Genomic DNA, 20,728 nt, shown 5'->3' with positions numbered 1-20,728 from the left:
CAGTCAACAAGAACACCAAGGACGGATGGAGGCAAGACTGGCTGAGCTCCTGGCGGTGCAAAGGGGCATAAGCCATTCACTCCGTCGGATTGCCGACAACTTGGGCAACCCTCCCTGTGCCACCAGGCGAAGACCACCACCAGCCACAGGGAGGGAGGAGGAGGAGGATTCGTCCGACGGAGCGTCCCAAGCATCTTCAAGTCTTGCATCTGAGGGTCCCCGGAGGAAGGTGGGTTGTCCACGGAAAAGACCGTGAGAGGCAGCAGACCATCCACATCTCCCAGGTCACCTGGCGTGTCACCTGGCCTCTATGTGCGACAGCATCACCTCATTGACTGACATCATCTGCCACATGGACTTGCTTGTCACAGTCTGACCAATGATGCCAAACACTGTGGCCTGGACTCTGATGACTTCAATTGCCAAGGATCCCAGCTCCCCCTGTGAACTTTGGATTCTATGGTCCCTGTATTGCACCTTTTTCTGTGCACAAATCACGTCCCAGACCTATAATAAAAAAATTCTAATTGTAATTTTATGTTGCAGTCATTTAGCATGAGTCCACAACATACGTGTGGGGATATGTCAAAGTATGCCTGAGTGTAGAACTAACTCCAGCCATCCATACACTTGGATCTGAGTCCGGTCGAGGACACACATGGTCACAATGTATCACCAAATACAGACATGGAGCCCAATCCTCACCCGTGATGGCCTCAAGCTGCTGAGGGGGTCTTGCAATACTGCTCAGACAGACCAATTTGCCAGACTATCATGAAGGTGTAGAGGTCATGGGTCATGTTGAGGTGCCCGGGGAGGGAGTCCCAGGTCTGTTTTGCGAGGTGGGAGAACAATCTCCTGCATGCAGTTGTTCTGTGGATGTGATGAATGGTGGCCAGGGCAAGGTGGGCTGCACGTCCAAAGTCGGTTTTGGGTCTGGGGTTGTGGACTGCCTCCTGAGTGTGGTTCAGGAGTCTGAAGGTGATCCTGCAGCAGACAGTGAGCCATTGTAGCTATCTCAGGTGGACGGTGATGTGGCTGGGGCGGGGGATGTTGAAGATGAGGTGTGCGGATGCACCCTGGATGTGGACAACTTCTCCTGCAGTTTTGCTGTTGTTCCTCCGTAGAGGGCGTTGCTGTAGTTGACCCGGCTGGTGTCGTGGACCTGGGGGACGGTCTGTCTTGCCTTGGAGTGGATCTATCTTTGGATCATTTGCAGCATGCGGAGGGTGTTGCAGCATGAGGTACAGATGGTGTTGAGTTGCATGGTAATTGTGAGCGATGAGTCCATGATGAACACCAGCTTGCGTGCGTGGCCACTGGGTGCTGGTGCGGTGCCTAGGCCGGTGGGACACAAGGAGTTGACCCAGCCGTAAGGGGACAATCCTCAGATGATGACCTCAGTCCTGTCCAAGTCCAGCCTCAGGTGGCTGATGGTCAACCATTCGTCAACGGATCTCATGCCTTCTTGAAGGTTGGATCTGGCAATGGCTGGGTCTTTGGTGAGGTTGAGGAGCAGCTGGGTGTCAATGGTATACGAGATGATGATGAGGTTGTGTGCGCATGTGATGGTGGAGACGGGGGTCATGGAGACATTGAAGATCATCACGCTGAGAGATTAGCCCTGGGGCATGGGCCACATGACCCCAGTGTACTACATGCTGCAGGGTGGAGGCCGGCTCCCTGGGCCTTGCTGGTGAGCTACTTGGTGATTTAATCCTGGGCCCTCCTCTGGATACCAGTGTTGGAGATGTGTGAGCTGACAGTGTGGTAGCACATGGTGTACAATGCCGTTGAGAGGTCAAGGGGGGTGGTCTCACCATTGTTGAGTAAGGCTAAGTTGTCATTGGTGGTGGCAATGATGACGGTTGCAGTAGTGTGATTACTGTGGAAGATGTTCTGGTGCCGGTTGCCTGCAGCTGTTTTCGCGGAGGAAGTTTGTCAGTCGCTCGTTGAGTGTCTTCCTGATGACATTTGCTGGGTAGGAAAGCAGGGTGATGTTCCAGGAGATCCTGTGGTACTGCCATCCGTTGTTGAACAAGGGCCTGGGTCTCTGCATGCCTCCAGCTCCCATGGAATGTGGCAAACTCAAATGAGACATTCAGGACGCCCTGGACGTGGGCTTCAAGGATGGGGAATGATGTGGTTGAGATGTTGTGTGGGAAGGGGCCTGATGGAGAGCCAGAGTGGATGGTGCACATGAGGCAGGTGGTGTATTTGTTGCTGACGGGAGTCCAGAACCTGAGGGGGGTTTGTCACGCGGATAATAGTGCTGTCTGCCTCTGTGTGCCAAGGCTGTTGTGTATGGCCATGAGCTTGCAGTGGTAGAAAGTTGCAAGGGATGTGATCTGCCTTGCAAGGGTGGGATGTCTTTTGGATGGAGATCTGCTGTCAGTTCACTCACAATACTGATGAGCTCCTTGATGTCGTGTGTTTTGGTGCCTCGGCCCTATCTGAAGGATCTCCACTTGTCCTTGCTGATGATATGGTGATGGCTGTGTGTGGCGTGTTCCAGGGCTGTAAGGTAAATGAAGGTACTTTGTGTTGCAAGGTTTGCACAAGAGTCCGGCTCAATCTGTATGAGTCCAGTAGGTCTGCCATGTCCCAGGTGGCTTAACTGTTGTTGTGCTTCACAGGAAAGTCCGTCAATGTGGCAAGATTGTTGGATCAGTAGCTGATCCAGTGTGTGAGGTTGCAGGATGTGGCGGTGGTGTTGGTTCGAGTGTCCCACACAGCTTGTCTGTGGTGACTTACATCAAGCATCTTTGGGGGATCAGTAGCGGGGTGTGGGGCAGTGTGTTATTTGTCAGAGACGTGGATGCAAATGTTGATGGACCAATGTTGGATGGTGGTGTGGTTCTCCTCCAGCAAGAAGTAACTGGCCCCCAGCCACATGTAGCCTGTGGAGGTGAGGGCGTTCGTGCAGATGTACGTGTTGATGGCTTTGCGGAATTGTGGATGTAGGCCTGGAGATCTGTAGATGAGTGTTACTCTGAGGGTTGCCAGGTGGTTGGAGCAAAACCGGATTTGTGACTCTGAGGGTGTACTTGGGAATAATTTGCAATTCATCCTCCGGGATAATTGTTGCCGTCCCTGCGGGTGATCTTGTATCCGTCTGAGATGGCAATTAAGAAGTTGTGTGCTGAGGATGCTTTTGACCAGGTTACTGTCATAAAGGTGATTTTTGGGGCCATTGTGTTGAGTAGGTAACAGAGTCCAATGGCGTGCTTGTGGACGGAGCGGGTGTGGAGTAGGAGGCACATGACCTAGTTGTTCTGACAGGGTCTGGTAGGCGGGGCAGCGCTGTGTAGGCAGTTGGAGTTGCACACTCAGCATGCAAAGGTGTCGTGTGTGCGCTTAGGGGTTGCCTGATAGCAGGCGGTTGATTGTCTGGAGGACATTGCTTGGAGGGTGACTGCAGCATGAGCCTGTTGTGTGACGTGGGTCATGCAAGGACCAGAGGGTCGTGCACTGTGCACGTTGCAGGCGCAGGCGAAGACGGTCCTGCCTTTGGCACGGCGTTGGTGCAACAGTGGCACAGACAAGCTGCTGGCTGCATTTAGAATGCGTGGAGGGGGAAGGGAGGAGCATTTTGTAGGTGTGTGGGTTGCTGAATCAGGGCACTCGGTGGGGCGGTGCCGCAGGTGAGGCAGCAGCAGGCGGAAGGGGTGAGAAACTAGGCAAAAAGTAGCACACAAAGACAAGGAGGTCAGAAAGGCACAGTGCAACAGGTGTATGTAAAGGAAGGAGTGTCAGGTTACTCATGGGTCACTCCCAGAAAATGTATGAAGAATCAACAAAAATGACGGCCACAGGATCAGGCAACAAAATGCGGAGCTGCGCACAGGAGACACACCGTCAGCAGGCGTTGACGTCCCGTCGTGGGGAGCAATAGAGATTATTAGCCAAGAAGAAATGCATGCATGTTGCCGAAGTACACATACACTCATATGCTCAATCTTTGACAATTATGCCATAGATGACGCATGAAAACTGGCAAGAGATATGCAGTGACAGAGATGAGGCACTTTGGATTGCACAAACTCACACAAAGGCAAATGCATCCATACCAACAGACTCACAGGTCAGTTGACAGAACATGTGGGACATACGCTGGACACCCCCTTCACAACACGGATGTTGTAAATCCCAATGAACTGGCACACAAGTCAAGGGGATGAGCCAAACAAATTCTGCTGCACACGGGGGTGCTGCAAATCACCATAGAGCCAGTTGTTGTGATGTCCCACACTATGTCCACCCATAGCATCAGCAATGTTTCAGAGGCAAGGTTTACGCACATTGATGCCTTCATCAGACTCCACACTCCACTACAGATGACTGTCAAGAAGGGTGACTATCATGTTATATGCTCCATGGTGAGAAGACATGTATGCATGGTACCACAACATGCACAGAAGCAGTCCCCACACATTCCCAACCCATACCACCACCAAAAAGCCTTGATGTAATCCTTACCCAAACTGACATTTCCACATGTCCGTGCATGGAACGCTGATTCAGCACACGTTGCAATCCTCATGAGGAATAGCAGGAGGACAACGATGACACGAGCAGACAACAGGTGCAAAAACCTGGGAATGACAAACACACAAGAAGTCACCTAAAACAAATCTCGCCGCACACATGGTCAGTTATGAAACATGAACAATGTTGGACACATGCAAATTTCAAAGAAAGTCTCTCTGCAAAACTGTGTGGCATGACATCATCACTCGAGTGACACATCAGTACACACATCAAAGTCACTTTGCATTCATTCAGCTGGACACACACATTGCAACACATGCCACTCAATGCTACAAGCTTGCACACTCATACCCAGTGACTCACCATTATGAGAAGAAGTTGCGTATGAGCTGACTCCGGATATCATCCTCCTCCTCATCACTTGCCTCGTGACCAAGCCCTGGATCCTCCACGGGTTTGTGTTGCTCCTCATCAGGATCAAGGATGAGTGGCACTGCCTTCTCAACGGCCATGTTGTGCAGCATGCAGCACACAATGAAGATTTTGCACACCTTCTCCGGTCCATATGGGAGGGACCCGCCTGTCTTTTCAAGGCACCGGAATCGGCTCTTCAGGAGGCCAAACGTCCTCTCAATCACTCACCTGGTCTGCCCATGTGCATTGTTGTACCTGTGATCTGCAGCTGTTCTTGGGTTGCGGAGAGGTGTCATTAGCCACGGCTTGTTGGGATATCCAGAGTCCCCTACATGGAAACATCATGTAAATAAGTGGGTCAGGAGATGCAGTAAGAGCCAAAGATACCGCAACACACAGCATCAACAGAGTATACCCACCAACAAGACATGCTCGTTCGTTGTGCAGCCGCAGCATCATTTGTGGCACCCTGCTACGCCTCATGATGTAGGCATCGTGTGCTGATCCTGGAAAACGTGCACAGACATGGGAAATCAGCATGTTAGCAAGACACACCACAAGGGCATTTATTGAGTGGTAATGTTTACGGTTGCGATAGGCTTGCTCCTGTGCCTGTGGTGGTACCAAAGCCACATGTGTCCCATCAATGGACCCAATGACATGGGGCATCCCTCCTAGGGCATAGAAATCACCCTTGACATCTGTCAACTCCTCAGGAGTAGGAAATTTGATGAATTCATCAAGGTGCTCCAACATGGCGGCCAAAACATCACGCAGGACACGACTGAACATTGTCTGTGACATCCCACCAACATCAGCTATGGTCAATCGAAACGTACCTGTGGCAAAAAAATTTAGGGCTGCCATCACCTTCATCTTTGGGGTCAGCGCAGTAGGATACCTGTGTCGCGGTTGGAGGTGTGGTGCCAGCCTGTCGGTCAAGTCCTCAATCAACTGTTGAGTGAATCTGTAATGTCGGATGCAGGCACGTTCCCTCATGGCAGCCAAGTCTGGCATTGTTCTTGGGACAGGCGGTGCCCTGCAAGACATTGTTAGGAATCATGAAGATTGAGAGTCTGCCAACATCAATGTCAATGAATATAGCACATGCTAAACTGCTACTACACAGCATGTAACTATGGAGTCTGGTGTGTGCAATACATCCAGGACACATATGCCACCTTGCTGGCACTCCTACGAAAAGCCAGATACACCTGTTGATTGTCAAGTCTACATGAGAGGCCCTGAAATGAGCTGGGGGCAAGTCTGAGTGAACAGCCAGAGATATCACCGGAGTGACACACATCCACATAGCTACATTGGAAGGATGTCATCTCATCCAGACAGTTGACTGCAAGGCACATGCACAGGTCACATGGCATGTCAAATGTACATATGATACACATTGCGATGAAGGGGTACACGTGACAACAATTAAACACAGCCATTGAGACGACGCAGACATGTATGCCTGGGAAAATATGATGTCCGATGCACACAGACCCTACAGCTGTGGGAATCCACATGTGGCATGGTGTGCGTAGATGTGTGCCATGCCCATCTCCACACAGACCCATGTTGGATGTACCAACAGCCAATGCAGTTGATGGAACACTAACAGCAAGCTTATGGGAACACATGACACACACCTGACATAGTCACATAGGGTCACGCTGATCGTGACATGTCAGTTGAGAGAGTGTCCCTGTCCCTGGCATCAGGAGACAGGTGCGGGTGGTGAGGACTGTGCCATCCCACTACTGCTGTGCATGTCACAGTTGGACTACAGACACACATGTTGCAAGTGTCATGGTGATGTGTGCCACATAGTGCCCCATCAGACATGACATGTGTACACAGGTCATCACACATCAATTGTGCAACTAGATGAGATGACATGTGCAATATCACTGGCTGACACACCTAGGGCCTGCACATGAAAGTATGCAATGACAAGTACTTGATGGACATCCTTGTGCGACTCGTAGCCCTCCATTCCTGGCATGTGTACGCCTGTATTACCATTGTAAGCGTGTAAAACGCACAGTACACCCGCAATCATCGCGTGTGTACGCTTCGTTTCACCATTGTACTTGTGCCGTAGGGGTACGTGTGAAACACACCGTACACCCGCAATCATCGCGTGTGTACAATTCATTTCACCATTGTACTTGTGCCGTAGGGGTACGTGTGAAACGCACGTACACCTGCAATGATCGTGTGTGTACGCTTCGTTTCACTATTGTACTTGTGCCTTAGGGGTATGTGTGAAACGCACCGTACACCCACAATCATCGCGTGTGTATGCTTCATTTCACCATTGCACTTGTGCTGTAGGGGTGCGTGTGAAACGCACCGTACACCCGCAATCATCGCGTGTGTACGCTTTGTTTCACTATTGTACTTGTGCCGTAGGGGTACGTGTAAAACACACCGTACACCCGCAATCATCGCGTGTGTACGCTTCGTTTCACTATTGTACTTGTGCCGTAAGGGTATGTGTGAAACGCACCGTACACCCGCAATCATCGCGTGTGTACGCTTCATTTCACCATTGTACTTGTGCCGTAGGGGTACATGTGAAACGCACCGTATACCCGCAATCATCGCGTGTGTACGCTTCGTTTCACTATTGTACTTGTGCCGTAGGGGTATGTGTGAAACGCACCGTACCTGTGTGTGGATTTCAAAATTACAAAGGGGACACATAAGGGACAAGTATTAGGCCCTAAATGCATGCTGGTTGTCATGGATACTGAGTTTTCAGTTGAAATGTGTCCATCAGGTATCCTGAAACAGTCAGTTGGCCACAAAATACAATGTTGCAAAGTGGTTGTTGACTTGACATGATGCTCAAAATTTGAACGATGCAAATGCGTGTCATAGGTGTATGTTTAAAGGGATTGGAGTAAACGTACGATGCAAATGTGTCTGACCAATCACTATCTATTCTTCAAAATGAATGCCCCTCAGCAAGACAGATATAAGGCAGCCAGAACCCATGAGAGGGCACTTGCCTGCATAACTTTCCTGTCAACCACACTGCTGCTGTCTCTGCTTCCTCTGGACCATGTCACGTACTGTGGAGAGGGCCCAGCCATTCACCCTGGAGGAGAATGGGGCGTTCCTAGATGTCCTCCTCCCACAGTACCCCAAGCTGTATGGGAGACCAGGGGAGCAGGTGAGTGCTGACTCCACCACCTTTCCCTATGCACCTGTTGTGTGACTGTCACTTCTGGCATTGTGTCCCGGTGTGACAGACATGCAATGTTGTTTAGAGTGGGTCTCAGGGGGGGGGACATGCTTATGTCTCTCATGCAGAGCATGAGGTAGTTCCTGTGTGCACTCCTCACTTGCATTGTGCTTACTGTGACATTCACTGCATAGTGCATGACACATTCAGCCTGGGAAATCCTTGGTGGCATTTTTTCCTATTGTCTGAGGTGATTCAGTGGTCCCCCGGTATGACAGGTGACTGTACCCACAGATGTGTATGAGTTGAGTGGACCTGTGGTGAGAGTGTCCAAATGATGTGTACGACCTCATGGACATTGATGTGTGTGAATGTTCCTTGTCATGTGGGTGAGTGTCTATGTGAAGTGTTGCACCACAGCTGCATGGAGGAGGCAACAGATCTACCCATCTGATGTGCCAAGTAAGCCGTGCTGTGTGGGTTGTATCCGCTGTTGTGACTGACAGACGAGTGATCTGTGCCTGGGTGTGTCTGTCTAGTCTGCTGAGGGTGCGTCAGTGGAGTGGGAAATGTGACTGCTTGACACGTGTTGGCCATCAACCTGCTGTTGCATATGCTGCACAGTGTGTGCCATGATCAGTGAGTGTGTCGCACCCCTCATGCCACCTGTTGACTTTCAATGCCATGTAGTGCATTGGGGCTTGCACACAGGCCAATTTCTTATTGTGAATAATGCAATTCCTGTCAGCATCCTATGCCCTGTTCAACATTTTAAAGATGTTCAAATGTGTGTCTCTGGGACATGGAGCAGGTGTATTGATGTTGTGTCACTTTGTCATCCTGACAGGTAACTGCCTACGAGAAGGGGGAGATCTGGAGGGACATCGTCAGGGCCATGACATCTGCGGGGAAGCGTAGTCGGAGCCTGCCCCAGGTCTGCAAAAGGTTGCAGGACATCCGGTGCTGGACCCGGCGGATCGCCCGGGTCCTGCTGGGGATCGACTCTCCTCACCCCCACGGCGGGCGCCGACGCCTGACGCCCCACATGAGCTGTGTCCTGGTGGTGGTATTCCCTGACCTCGATAGGCAGTTACAGGAGAGACTGCAGCAACGAGGGGGTAGGTACATGGCTGTTTGTTGTGTTATGTGTCACCAGCTTTTGGAAGTGCTCTGTGGCCTGGATACACTACCAGGGTTTATATGTGCAGTGCATTTTCTGTTCCCCAATGTCACCTGGTGCTCTTTTTCATCCCTTTCCCTCCTTGACATGTGTCCCCTGGTCTGTGTGTGATCACATTTGCACATGGTCATCTAAGGTTCCAGTAAATCTAAGTGCACATTGCTTTCTGCATCATGTGGGAGGGTGGTCTGTGACTTGTGTTGGTACCTTGCCTGTGCCATGACCTGTTCACTATGTTGGGGGTCCATATTTGTTGGCACTGATGATGATTCTCAACATAGGAGTCTGAGGTTTCAAATGAACACCCTTGCAGCATGCATGACCAATGTTGTGGCCTCAGACATGATGTGCATGAGTGTGAGATATGCATAGTGCCATGACTGTTGCTCATGTGTGTCATCCAACACTGTGCACATTCTCTGTGGGTTCAGCATAGGTCTGCCTCTGTGGCATTGGTCCCTGGCCTAGTTTGTATTTTTCTAATGTGTGCTACATGTGTCCACTGGACAGGGATACACCATTTTCTTGTGCATACTCACACTGGGCAGTGCCTGTGTGGCTATTCACAAAAATCTGTTGCTGGTTGTTTGTCACAAATATGTGTTGCCAGCCCCAGGAGGTGATGGTGTGTAAATCTAGCAATTTTTGCTGCACAGTTTTTGTTACCCTGAATAAGAGGTGTCACTTCTTGATCTGTATCAATCACATTGACTCAGGTATAGGTGGTTGTGCGGGAGAGGCCTACGTGGGCACCCCTGATTTTTCCTTGCCAGGTCTGACCTGTGTGTGAGAATTGGCTGTACACAGAATCGAGCAGTGCCTCTGTGATGCTGGCCAGTGCTTAATGTTCGTGCTTTGCAGCCTGTGTAATTTTTTCTAAAAAATGATTCCTGCTCATACATTTTTGGCACCTGTGTGTGGTGGTTCAGATGCAACGCAGTTTGGACTTTGTGTGCTGACATCTGTGTGGACATTCTGGCTTGCCATGAGGGTATCTCCACAGTACAGCTATGCTTTTTAACAACCCAATTGCAGGCCCAGTAGCTTATGCATTGTCCTGGGTGTGGACATTGGTGCCACTCCAGATGACAGGCAGTAGGTCATATGTGTAGCCAACTGTGTAATCAGGTGACGGATGGCCATGTGACAACTGACATAATTCAAGTTTTACTCTAAAAAAATTGTACCTTGGCACTCACAGCACCTGTCAACAGTTCTTCATGTTTTAAATGTGGTAATTTGATGATTTGTGTTGAGAACACTGATGTGCCTGCATGAAAGATGTCTCCCATGGAAGTGCACACCAAACGACATTTCCACTTTCATGGAACACGCTGGCACCTTTGCAAAGAAGCCACTGTTAGAATTAAATGGTGTTGCAGATTCTCCATATACATGTTCCCACAGTGGTCTGGATTTTGTGAGACTCCTTTGTTGTTGGTGATACAAACTAACAAGTCTCAAGACATCCAGACCTCCGTGGGCCCATGTTTATGTACTTTCTGCAACACCATTCATTTCTAACAGTGGCTTCTTAGAAAAGGTGCCAGCTTCTTCAATGACAGTGTAAATGTAGTTTTGTGTGCACTGCCTTGTGAGACATATTTCATGCAGGCACATGAGTGTTCTTTTCGCAAAATGGCAAATTGGCACATTCCAAACATGTCGATTGTGTAAAGTATTGTGAGTCCCAAGGTACCAACATTGTTTCGTTTTGTGTTCCAAAGTACTTACAGGTCTCTGAGTGTGGTGACACCTTGATTATTGATGTATGTCAGTTTACGTTGGGTGCACCACTACTGTTTCTTTCAGGGTAAACAAGAGGTGGCATGACTTCATTGTATTGCTGTGCTCACCGGTTCACAGACACTAGCTTCTCAGTGTATTTCTCATTCAAGTAGTGGCCTGGTGTGTTCTTTTTTTCCTTGTGTCCAAGTGGCATAGTGGGTCTACCAACTGGGCAGTACCGGGCTTACATATGTGCGGAGTAATCTAGCTGTTACTCATGATGCATTGCCTGATATGCACTGTGACCAATTGTTTTTGTGCTCATGTGTCAGAAGTATACAGGTGACTGATGCATTTCGGTTTCTTCTCCTTGCCCACAGCATCATCATCCGCAACGGAGGGAGACACCTGCACGGACCTGGAGGAGGGACCCAGCGACAGTGTCACCAGTGCTGCAGAGTCAGGAGGAGCCAGTGGCACGGAGGGTGAGGGGAGTCAGTCAGAGGACCTGTCTGGACACGATACCAGCTACGACACTGACGGGTCCGACGCTGACCTCCTGGGGGAGGCGGAGGCTGCAAAACCACCTGGCAGCATCCCCACATCTGTCCCCGCCTCCTCCGTTACCATCTCCGCCCTCATAGTTGCTCCTGTCCCTTCTGTCCGTGCAGAGGCCCACCATGTCTCCTTCGGCCCAGGCACCGCACTCCCTAACCCTGTCACCCCTGCTGCCCTCAGTGAAGAGTCTGTGGACATACTGCGGCAGTTGCAGGTTGGGCAGGCATCGGTGCTGAATGTCCTCCATGGACACACTAAACTGCTCACACAGATGGTGTCGTTCATGGAGGGCATGTCAGCTACGATGTCTGACCAACGCAGGATTCTGCGGTCGATGGACTCTTACCTGACGGCAGCAGTTAGTCTCCTGCAGCGCTCCGTCCCCCCCCTACCCCAGACCCATCCACATTTCCCTCTCCCATGCCTGTCCGACGCACACACAGACAGTCACGGGCACGCACCCCACCAGACACAGCCAGCACACCCCCAAGTAAGGCAAAGCACACACCTCCTGGCATGCACACTCAGGGGGATGTAGGCACACCCACAGGGTCTGGGGACAGACGACATACACGCAGCCACAGTCACAGTCCACAGTCCTCACAACCCTGTTCCTCCAAAACCACTCCCCTTGGCTCCCCTGCCAAACTCTCACCCAAGGAGATCTTTATGGGTGAGCTGGACCTCGCCCCCACTGAGCGACCACCCCACAAGCGGGTGAGGAAGTCCCCGGGCACGGGAGTTGAGTCCCTCACCAGGTCGACCCCCTCCCCCAAGAGCGCTGCACCCCATTCCTCACCCACCACACCCTCTGTTGACCCGGGAGAATCCTCAGGTGCAGGGGTTCGGATGGAGGCACTGGCAGCGATGTGCAGCACCGAGCTCGCCTCCACCTTCGGCGCTGCCCCAACCCCTGTGGTGGAGACATCCTCCCCTGCACCCACAACACCTACCCTTCCCCCTCCTGTCCCTGCGGTGCCTGGTATTGCCACAGATGATGCCCCCCCCGGGCGACAAACTTTAAGGTTCCTTTGTGCAGGCAAGCTAGGGGTAGACTCGGTCCTCTACGTCCCCCCTTGGACTTGAAATATGGACTGGCCATTGGCCTCTGTACATAGTCTATTTTTCGTTGTTTTTTTTAGTGCTGAATAAAGCCTTTATTTTTACTTTCAACACTATTACATTTCAGGTACTTGATGTTGGTGCTGAGGCTCCTGGAGTTGGTGTTCTGGTAATGTGTTAGGGTTCAGAGAAATGTTTTTGTATGATGGTCATGAGGTGGACCATTGTATCTGTGTGCCATCACAATGTCTCTGCAAAGAATCATTGGTAGTGTGTGTTAATTTTGTTTAGAGACATTGTCCCAAGGAGTGTTCCTTCCTCTGTGGCACCTGACATCTTCCCTGCAAACAGTTGCACAATTGTTGTGCTGAACTGTGTCAACATTTCCTTTGTTGGTGACGGATCTCTTCAACAATTGCCATGCCTGCTCACCGATGTCTCCTGCTGAATCGTCTGTGCCATCCTTGCTAGTCACTGTACTTGTGTTTTGAGTATTTTCGAAATGCCTTCATGGACAAATTCCCCCTTTTCAGCACTATGCATGTGTGTAATCATGGCCTACCACACAAATGGTACTTGTTATGCAGGATATTTGGGCACCTGACTCACAATTGTGGGCATTGTATCAAGGGGACTTCCACCCTATTCCTTCCATGAGAGACAACATCTTGGTGGCTGGACCAGCACCTGGACATTCCTATCAGTCCTGGGATGTGCGTGACAGTGTGTGTTCCCTTTGGCTATCTTAGTTTTGTAGGCAGTTACATGACTATACAGTCTTGTGGCATGATATCAGGGTCCTCACACCCACATGTGGTGTGTCATGCAGTGTGTGAAATACATCCATCCTCCTGGGAGTGGGACACTGCTGTCAGTGATGTGTTGTCATAGCACTATCATCATAGTCCAAAGTTAGGGATGCGTCCATACCACCATGTAGGTGTGGTCATCTGATAATGATGTACACCCCCCATATCTCTGTCCACTGCTGGGAGACGTCTGCACCCACCCCCATGTCTCTGTCCACTGCTGGGAGTCCTGTGCACCCACCCCCATGTCTCTGTCCACTGCTGGGAGTCGTCTGCACCCACCCCCATGTCTCTGTCCACTGCTGGGAGTCCTGTGCACCCACCCCCATATGTCTGGACACTGCTGGTATTCATCTGCACACACACCTCATATTGAAGGCAACTGCTGGGAGTCCTCTGCACCCACCCCCATGTCTCTGTCCACTGCTGGGAGTCCTCTGCACCCACCCCCATGTCTCTGTCCACTACTGGGAGTCGTCTGCACCCACCCCCATGTCTCTGTCCACTGCTGGGAGTCCTCTGCACCCACCCCCATATGTCTGGACACTTCTGGTATTCATCTGCACCCACCCCCATGTCTCTGTCCACTGCTGGGAGTCCTCTGCGCCCACCCCCATGTCTCTGTCCACTGCTGGGAGTCCTCTGCGCCCACCCCCATGTCTCTGTCCACTGCTGAGAGTCCTCTGCACCCACCCCCATATGTCTGGACACTGCTGGTATTCATCTGCACACACCCCTCATATTGCAGGCCACTGCTGGGAGTCCTGTGCACCCACCCCCATATGTCTGGACACGGCTGGTATTCCTCTGCACACCCCCCCCATATTGCAGGCCACTGCTGGGAGTCCTGTGCACCCATCCATGTACTGACGTATGACTGTTCTACTGGTGCCGTAGGGGTACGTGTGGAACGCACCGTACCCACGCATTCATTGCGTGTGTACGGTCTGTATCACTGTTCTACTGGTGCTAGGGGTACGTGTGCAACGCACCGTACACGTCCACTTCCGTTGTTGCGGTATGCAGGGGATGCTGGCCACACCCCCCCAAGTGACCAGACCCTGGTGGTAATGTATGGGCTCCATATTATAGGCTTTGCTTTGGGTATGGGGTATGTTTCCTGCCCCTCACCCCCCCTGGCCCCTGGGTGTTGTGCTCACCTTCTGCGGCATGTGCGTCGGGTCCGGTGCACCAGGTCGTAGGCTAGGAGGACCGGGATGACAAGTACGATGGAGTTCATGGCGTGTACGTCGCGTACCGGGGCTCTGTTGCGTAGCGGTTCGCGTCGGACTCTGCTTTTCCGGCTGTGTTTGGCTCGCGTAAAAAATGAGCCGTACGGAGTGACGTAGGGACGAATCGTACTTGCTGGGCCGGAAACCGCTGCTTGAATGCGTCCGGACGTCGCGTACAAGCTGTTCCGGATCAGAATCGTTGTTTTTTTTTACCCGTACGGTCTTTTGTACGAAACGTACGGAAATAGGCTTTCTGTACGAATCGTACTTCCTAGGTTGTACGGACAGTTTACCGGGTACGAGTCGTACGGAGAAAACGCTCCGTACAACGATTCGTACACCCTTTTCCCAGGATTGGAATCGGCCCCTAAGTATCTCTTTTATGGAATTTCAAAGTGATTTCTTGTTTTTATTCATAATTCAGTTTCCCCTGTCTCTTCTCTTTTTGCTGATTTGTACATACTCTCCTTAACTTCCTCCAATTCTATCTCATCAAATTCTCTCTCTTGTTTTATGTCTTTTCTCCTTAAATTTTCTCTTTTTAACTTTTTCTGGTTTTTATTTCTTTTGCGACAGATATACCCTAATCTTATTATTAATACTATAAAAATCACACATGTTAATGGAAATAATATCTTACCTAAAATGGTACTACCTAAATTTACTAAGAAATCTTTAATAGCTGATATTTTCTTCCCAATCTTTTCCCTTACACCTTCAATCTCCAGTGGTACAATTTCGTCATGCAATTCTGTAATATTTTTAATATAAATTTTCAAATCTTTGCTTTCGTCAGGAATGTAAGTACAACAATGTTGAACTTTCAGCATTCCACAGACTCCACCCTCTTTTGCCAATAATATATCATGGGCAAGTCGATTTTGCATTACCATAGCACGCATGGCAACCATTTCAGTGTTTACCAATAAAAATCCTCCTGCGGTACTTGTTGACAAGCGATCCACTACTGTTGAAAGTCTTCTGATTTTGTTTGCATTCAGAGATATTCCCACTGCCGGTATCAATGCTCCAAAAATATCACCTACAATTTCTGACCAAGATTCTCTCTTACTACGTGCTAAATTACTACCTAAGTTATGTACACCATCTTCTCCTCGATCCATGTGAAAAATCTTCGGAAAGACCAGGCCTACATAACATGTGCCATACCAATGGCCTGGCAAACGATAATATGCCCTGTTCCCACAAATGAAATATAATCCAGGAAAAACTGGATCTTTTCTACCTTTAAATCCCCATCCACCCATGATTCGGTATGTATCATGGCACTCGCTATTCACTACAAAATAATTATCATATGCAGTTTGATTCATTCTAATACACAATTTCCCTTTCTGAGGCCAATCTAAAGCCATAGTTGGACTCGTTTCCTCTTTCAAGTGTTTTTCTATTTCTACATCCCATACTGTTTTCTCCACCTTTCCTTCTGATGCCTTTCTTTGCATTTTCAGTCTCCTTTCTTCAACCATATCTAAAAATGTCTTTTCCTCTTTCTTTAAACTGCAAGTCAAATTGTTTTCAAATATGTATTCTAATGTTAGTTCTTTAGTCTCTAGGAAAAATTCACCTAATACCTTTGCAGGTTTTACCTTGTTTAGCTTGTTAATTGACGGTACTTGTGAAAATATAGTATCTACATCTGAAAAATAATATTCTAATTTCCCTGTTCGATAAAATAGACTAGCTATTACACTACATGTTATTCCATAAGTTACTGGAAGGTGGTGATAAGTCACTCCCTCCGATACAGAGGCAGGTAACTGCATACAGACATAGCAGTCCCTTACATTCATTGTCTTTCCATATTTGTACAACAATTTCGAAAACAAATTATTAGAAAAATTAGTTATAGACCTGTCTTTGTGTAAATAGTTTTTATCTATTCTAGTCGGAACTACCTTTTGAATCTTCCCTATATTAGTTATGTTTTCACTATTTCCTTCTATTGTATCTATAGTAACTTTAAATTAGATCAGGAGAGCAAGTACACTCCATAGAAGCATTAACAATCCTGTACAACAACAACACATTTTACACCATCTCTTCAAAAATTTACATCTACCTTTTTTATTATCTATGTTTGCCATCTTTGCTAAAATGGACTGTGTCTTTTGACTTAGCCTCTTCTGCTTCACAACTAGTTTTCTAACCCAAGGCTTTAAGCACCTACTTGGTTCTACCAGTTTTTGTCTTTTTCTGTAATTTTATTGTCTTTCCATCAGTTGTTTCCTTATCTCATTCAGTTTGGCATTTCATCATCTTTCACTTTTCCTTCGTGATCTGTACACAGAATGTCCTGAACATCTGCTTCTTCTCCAATATCGGACAAGATAACTCTCAGGATTTCCGTTTCTTCGTCTTCCTCAACCACTTCTGGTACAACCACCTCTGGATTTCCTTGGCCTTGATTTCTTCTTTTACTTCAGGCAGGGCCACATACGTCCATTCTGGTGATTTATACTTCTGGTTAGGGTTTCTGGTTCTTTTGCTCTCTTTAATTTCAATGGTTTCTTCGTCTTTTGATTTCACCTGACTTGTCAATTCATTCACCTGTTCAGCTTTTGGTGAATTTACTCGTGTCAGTCGGTATCTCAATCTTTTTATTTTATTCGGCCAAACATCATCTTTTGCTGCTCTTTTCAATCTACTTCCTTTTTCATTCTTTTCAGTTCTCCAAGCTCTCTTTCTTAGAACTCGACCTTCAGGTATTTCATCTTCGCTTTCCTCTGACTCTGTTTCAACTTGCTTTTTACTCTCAACAGTTTCTTTTTCCACCACTTCTTTAGTTTTCCCTACTTCTGTCCCTCCTCGAATCTCCGACACGCAATCTTCTTGCTGACTACTTGTCCCTGTTTCTAACTGGATGTTGGAGTTCCCTACACCTCCTCGGGGGTTTTCTGCAATAACCTTTCCCTCTCTCTCTGTATCTGGCACTTGTCCATCTAAATGTGTTGTTTCAGGTGGAATTTCTCTCAATCTCTCATCTGGCACTTCCTTTTCATGAATTTCTTTTATTGTCTCTTCACTGTCTTTTTCTTTTGTTTTCCCTTGTTTTTCCCTTGAACACTTCGCTCCTTGTTCGGTCTCTGAGTCTGAACTGGTATCAGAAATCTGTAACCTTCTTCTCAGGGAAATACTTCTTGGAACATATGTTAGACTTTGTTCTGCTTCCCCCCTTTCAGGATTTTCTTTTGTTTTTGGCTCTCCGTCATCTGACTCAGTACTGGATTCTGATTCATCAAAATACTCCTTTTCCGTGCTGTCCACTGGATTTGGAATTCTCAATGTATGGCTTGCATGGATCCAGTTTTTCAATCCAGCACACTTTACAGCTGTTGTTGTGGTCAAGATGACTTGTCTTGGTTTTCCCCACCTTGGAACCAAACAGTTTCTTCTTCTGTGTACTTTTACTCTCACCCAGTCCCCTGGGCTTAGATCATGGGCTGGCTTCTTTTCAGGGTGGTGGCATCCGCTCCAACCTGATGAAACACAGGATGAACTGCGTCAGCCAGGCTTTTGCAGTATTCCAACACCATGTCATCAGTTATAGTCATCAGCTTGTTGACTGGTATAAAAACGTGGCGCATGGCTCGTCCCATGATGATTTCATGTGGACTCAACCCTGTAGTTCTGTCTGGAATTGATCTAATAGTCATGAGTACTAGAGGCAAGACATCAGGCCATTTCATACCTGTGGCTAAACACATTTTCCCTATCCTGTTTTTGATAGTACCATTCATCTGTTCCACCACACCAGAAGCCTCTGGTCGGTAGGCATAATGTAGTTTTTGTCGTACATTCAATGCTTCACAAATCAGTTTTATGATCTCATTATGAAAATGTCTGATTCAATTGTCACTGGGAACCCAAATCTAGGGATGAATTCCCTCAAAAGTAATTTTGCCACTGTCATTCCATCATTTCTTCTTTTTGGGAATGCTTCTACCCATCTAGAAAACAGACAGACCATAACCAAAACATACCTCAGTCTGTTACAGGGAGGCATCTCAATGAAATCCACTTGCATTCTGGTAAAAGGCCCTCCTTCTCGACCTATTGTTCTTAGACTCACTACTGTCTTTCTTCCAGGATTGTATTGCTGACATATTAGGCATCTCTGACAAAGACTTTCTGCTACAAGTCTGAATTTTGCATTGTACCAGGTTTGTTTAAATGACCTGACCATAGCATCTCTCCCTATGTGTCCCTGACCATGATACATACGTGCCATGGCAGACATCATGCTATCAGGCATGACTGGTCTTCCATCCCTATAGACCCACACATGATCCTTCTCTCTTGGAGCACATTCTTCTTTTACCCACTGCTTCATTTCCTCATTTCCTGCTTCTTTCTGTAATTGTCTCACTTCTTCCCATGTTCCCACAATGTTAATAAACATCAAGGAACAAGAAATCACTTCTCTTTCCTTAGCCCATTTAATGGAATTCTGATTTCGTGCACAGTACTGTGCCACGTCATTAGCGTATTTGTTGCCAGTGGCGATATAATCACCACTTTGACTGTGGGCAGCACACTTCACAACAGCCAATTGCCTAGGCAGCTGTATCGCCTCAAGCAATTTTCCCACCACTTCAGCATTCTTAATGGGATTTCCACATGATGTCAGAAAGCCTCTCTGCAGCCATATCTGACCGAAGTCATGTACGACTCCGAATCCGTACTGGCTGTCAGTCATCACAGTCACTCTCACACTCTTTCCAATCTTGCATGCTCTAGTCAAAGCAACAAGTTCAGCTACTTGTGCCGATTTTACTCCTTTCAGATATGATGCTTCCATTACTGCTGCAACCGTACATACCGCATATGCTGCACTTAACACTCCATCATCTGTTCTCAAACAAGACCCATCCACGAACAGAACAAAATCACTTTCTGGTAAGGGTACATCTTTTATGTCAGGTCGAGGTTTTGTACAGAAATCAAGTACATCCAGACAGTCATGATCTGCTTCATCTCTGACTTCCACATTCTCAGCATCAGGCAGTAATGTTGAAGGATTCACATTCAAACATCTCACAAGACTTACATTCGTGGCACCTAGTATAACTTTCTCATACTTAGTCAGCCGACTATGTGTCATATACTGAGTGCGACTCCATGTTAAAAGGATTGCCACATCATGAGGTACAAACACTTTCACAGGATATCCTCTCACAATTCCCTCACTCTGTTCCAAACTTCGGCATGTAGCAGCTACTGCTTTCAAACACCCAGGTAGGGCCACAGCTACTGGGTCCAAAATTAGCACAGAGAGCGCACATCCATTTCTCTCACTGCAATGCAACTCAAACTCCTTTTCATAGTCAGGCATACCTAATGCAGGTGCTTCACACAACCCATCTCTCAATCTTTTAAATGCTGCCAATTCTTCTTTGTTCAAATCAATGGGATCTTTCACATCGCTTCTTGTCAGTCATACCAAAGGTTTTGCAATCAACGAAAAATTGCTAATCCATTGACGACAATATCCAACCATTCCCAGAAACATTCTCACCTCTCTTTGGGTCATGGGTGCACTCATTCTTTTTATGACCCTGATTCTATCTATCGTTATTTTTCTCAGTCCTTTTTCAATGTGATGTCCTAAATATTGTACTTCTTTCTTGCAAAATTGTAATTTTGATGGTGACACTTTAAGTCCTCCATCTGCCAAATGATTCAGCAAGGCTATAGTGTCTAGTTCACAAGCCTCACGGGTTTTTGACGCCACAAGAAGGTCGTCGATGTACTGAACTAATACTGAATTTTTGGGCATTTCTAGACTTTCCAAAGACTTCTTCAATAGCTGATTAAATATTGAAGGGCTTTCTGTATGCCCCTGTGGAATTCGGCACCAAGCCAAAATACGCTCGCCGAAACGAATTGCAAAAATTTGCTGACTGTCATGGTGCAATGGGATGGAAAAGAAAGCATGGCATAGATCAATTACTGTATACCCTTCTGCGTCATGGAGAATCTGATATAAAATCACCGATGGATTTGGTACAATGGGACAACATGACACAACAATTTTGTT

This window comes from Triturus cristatus, chromosome 5_1, assembly GCF_964204655.1.
Source record: "Triturus cristatus chromosome 5_1, aTriCri1.1, whole genome shotgun sequence".
Taxonomy (NCBI): domain Eukaryota; kingdom Metazoa; phylum Chordata; class Amphibia; order Caudata; family Salamandridae; genus Triturus; species Triturus cristatus.
The sequence above is the reverse complement of the archived record's forward strand: the minus strand, read 5'-3'. Positions refer to the sequence as shown.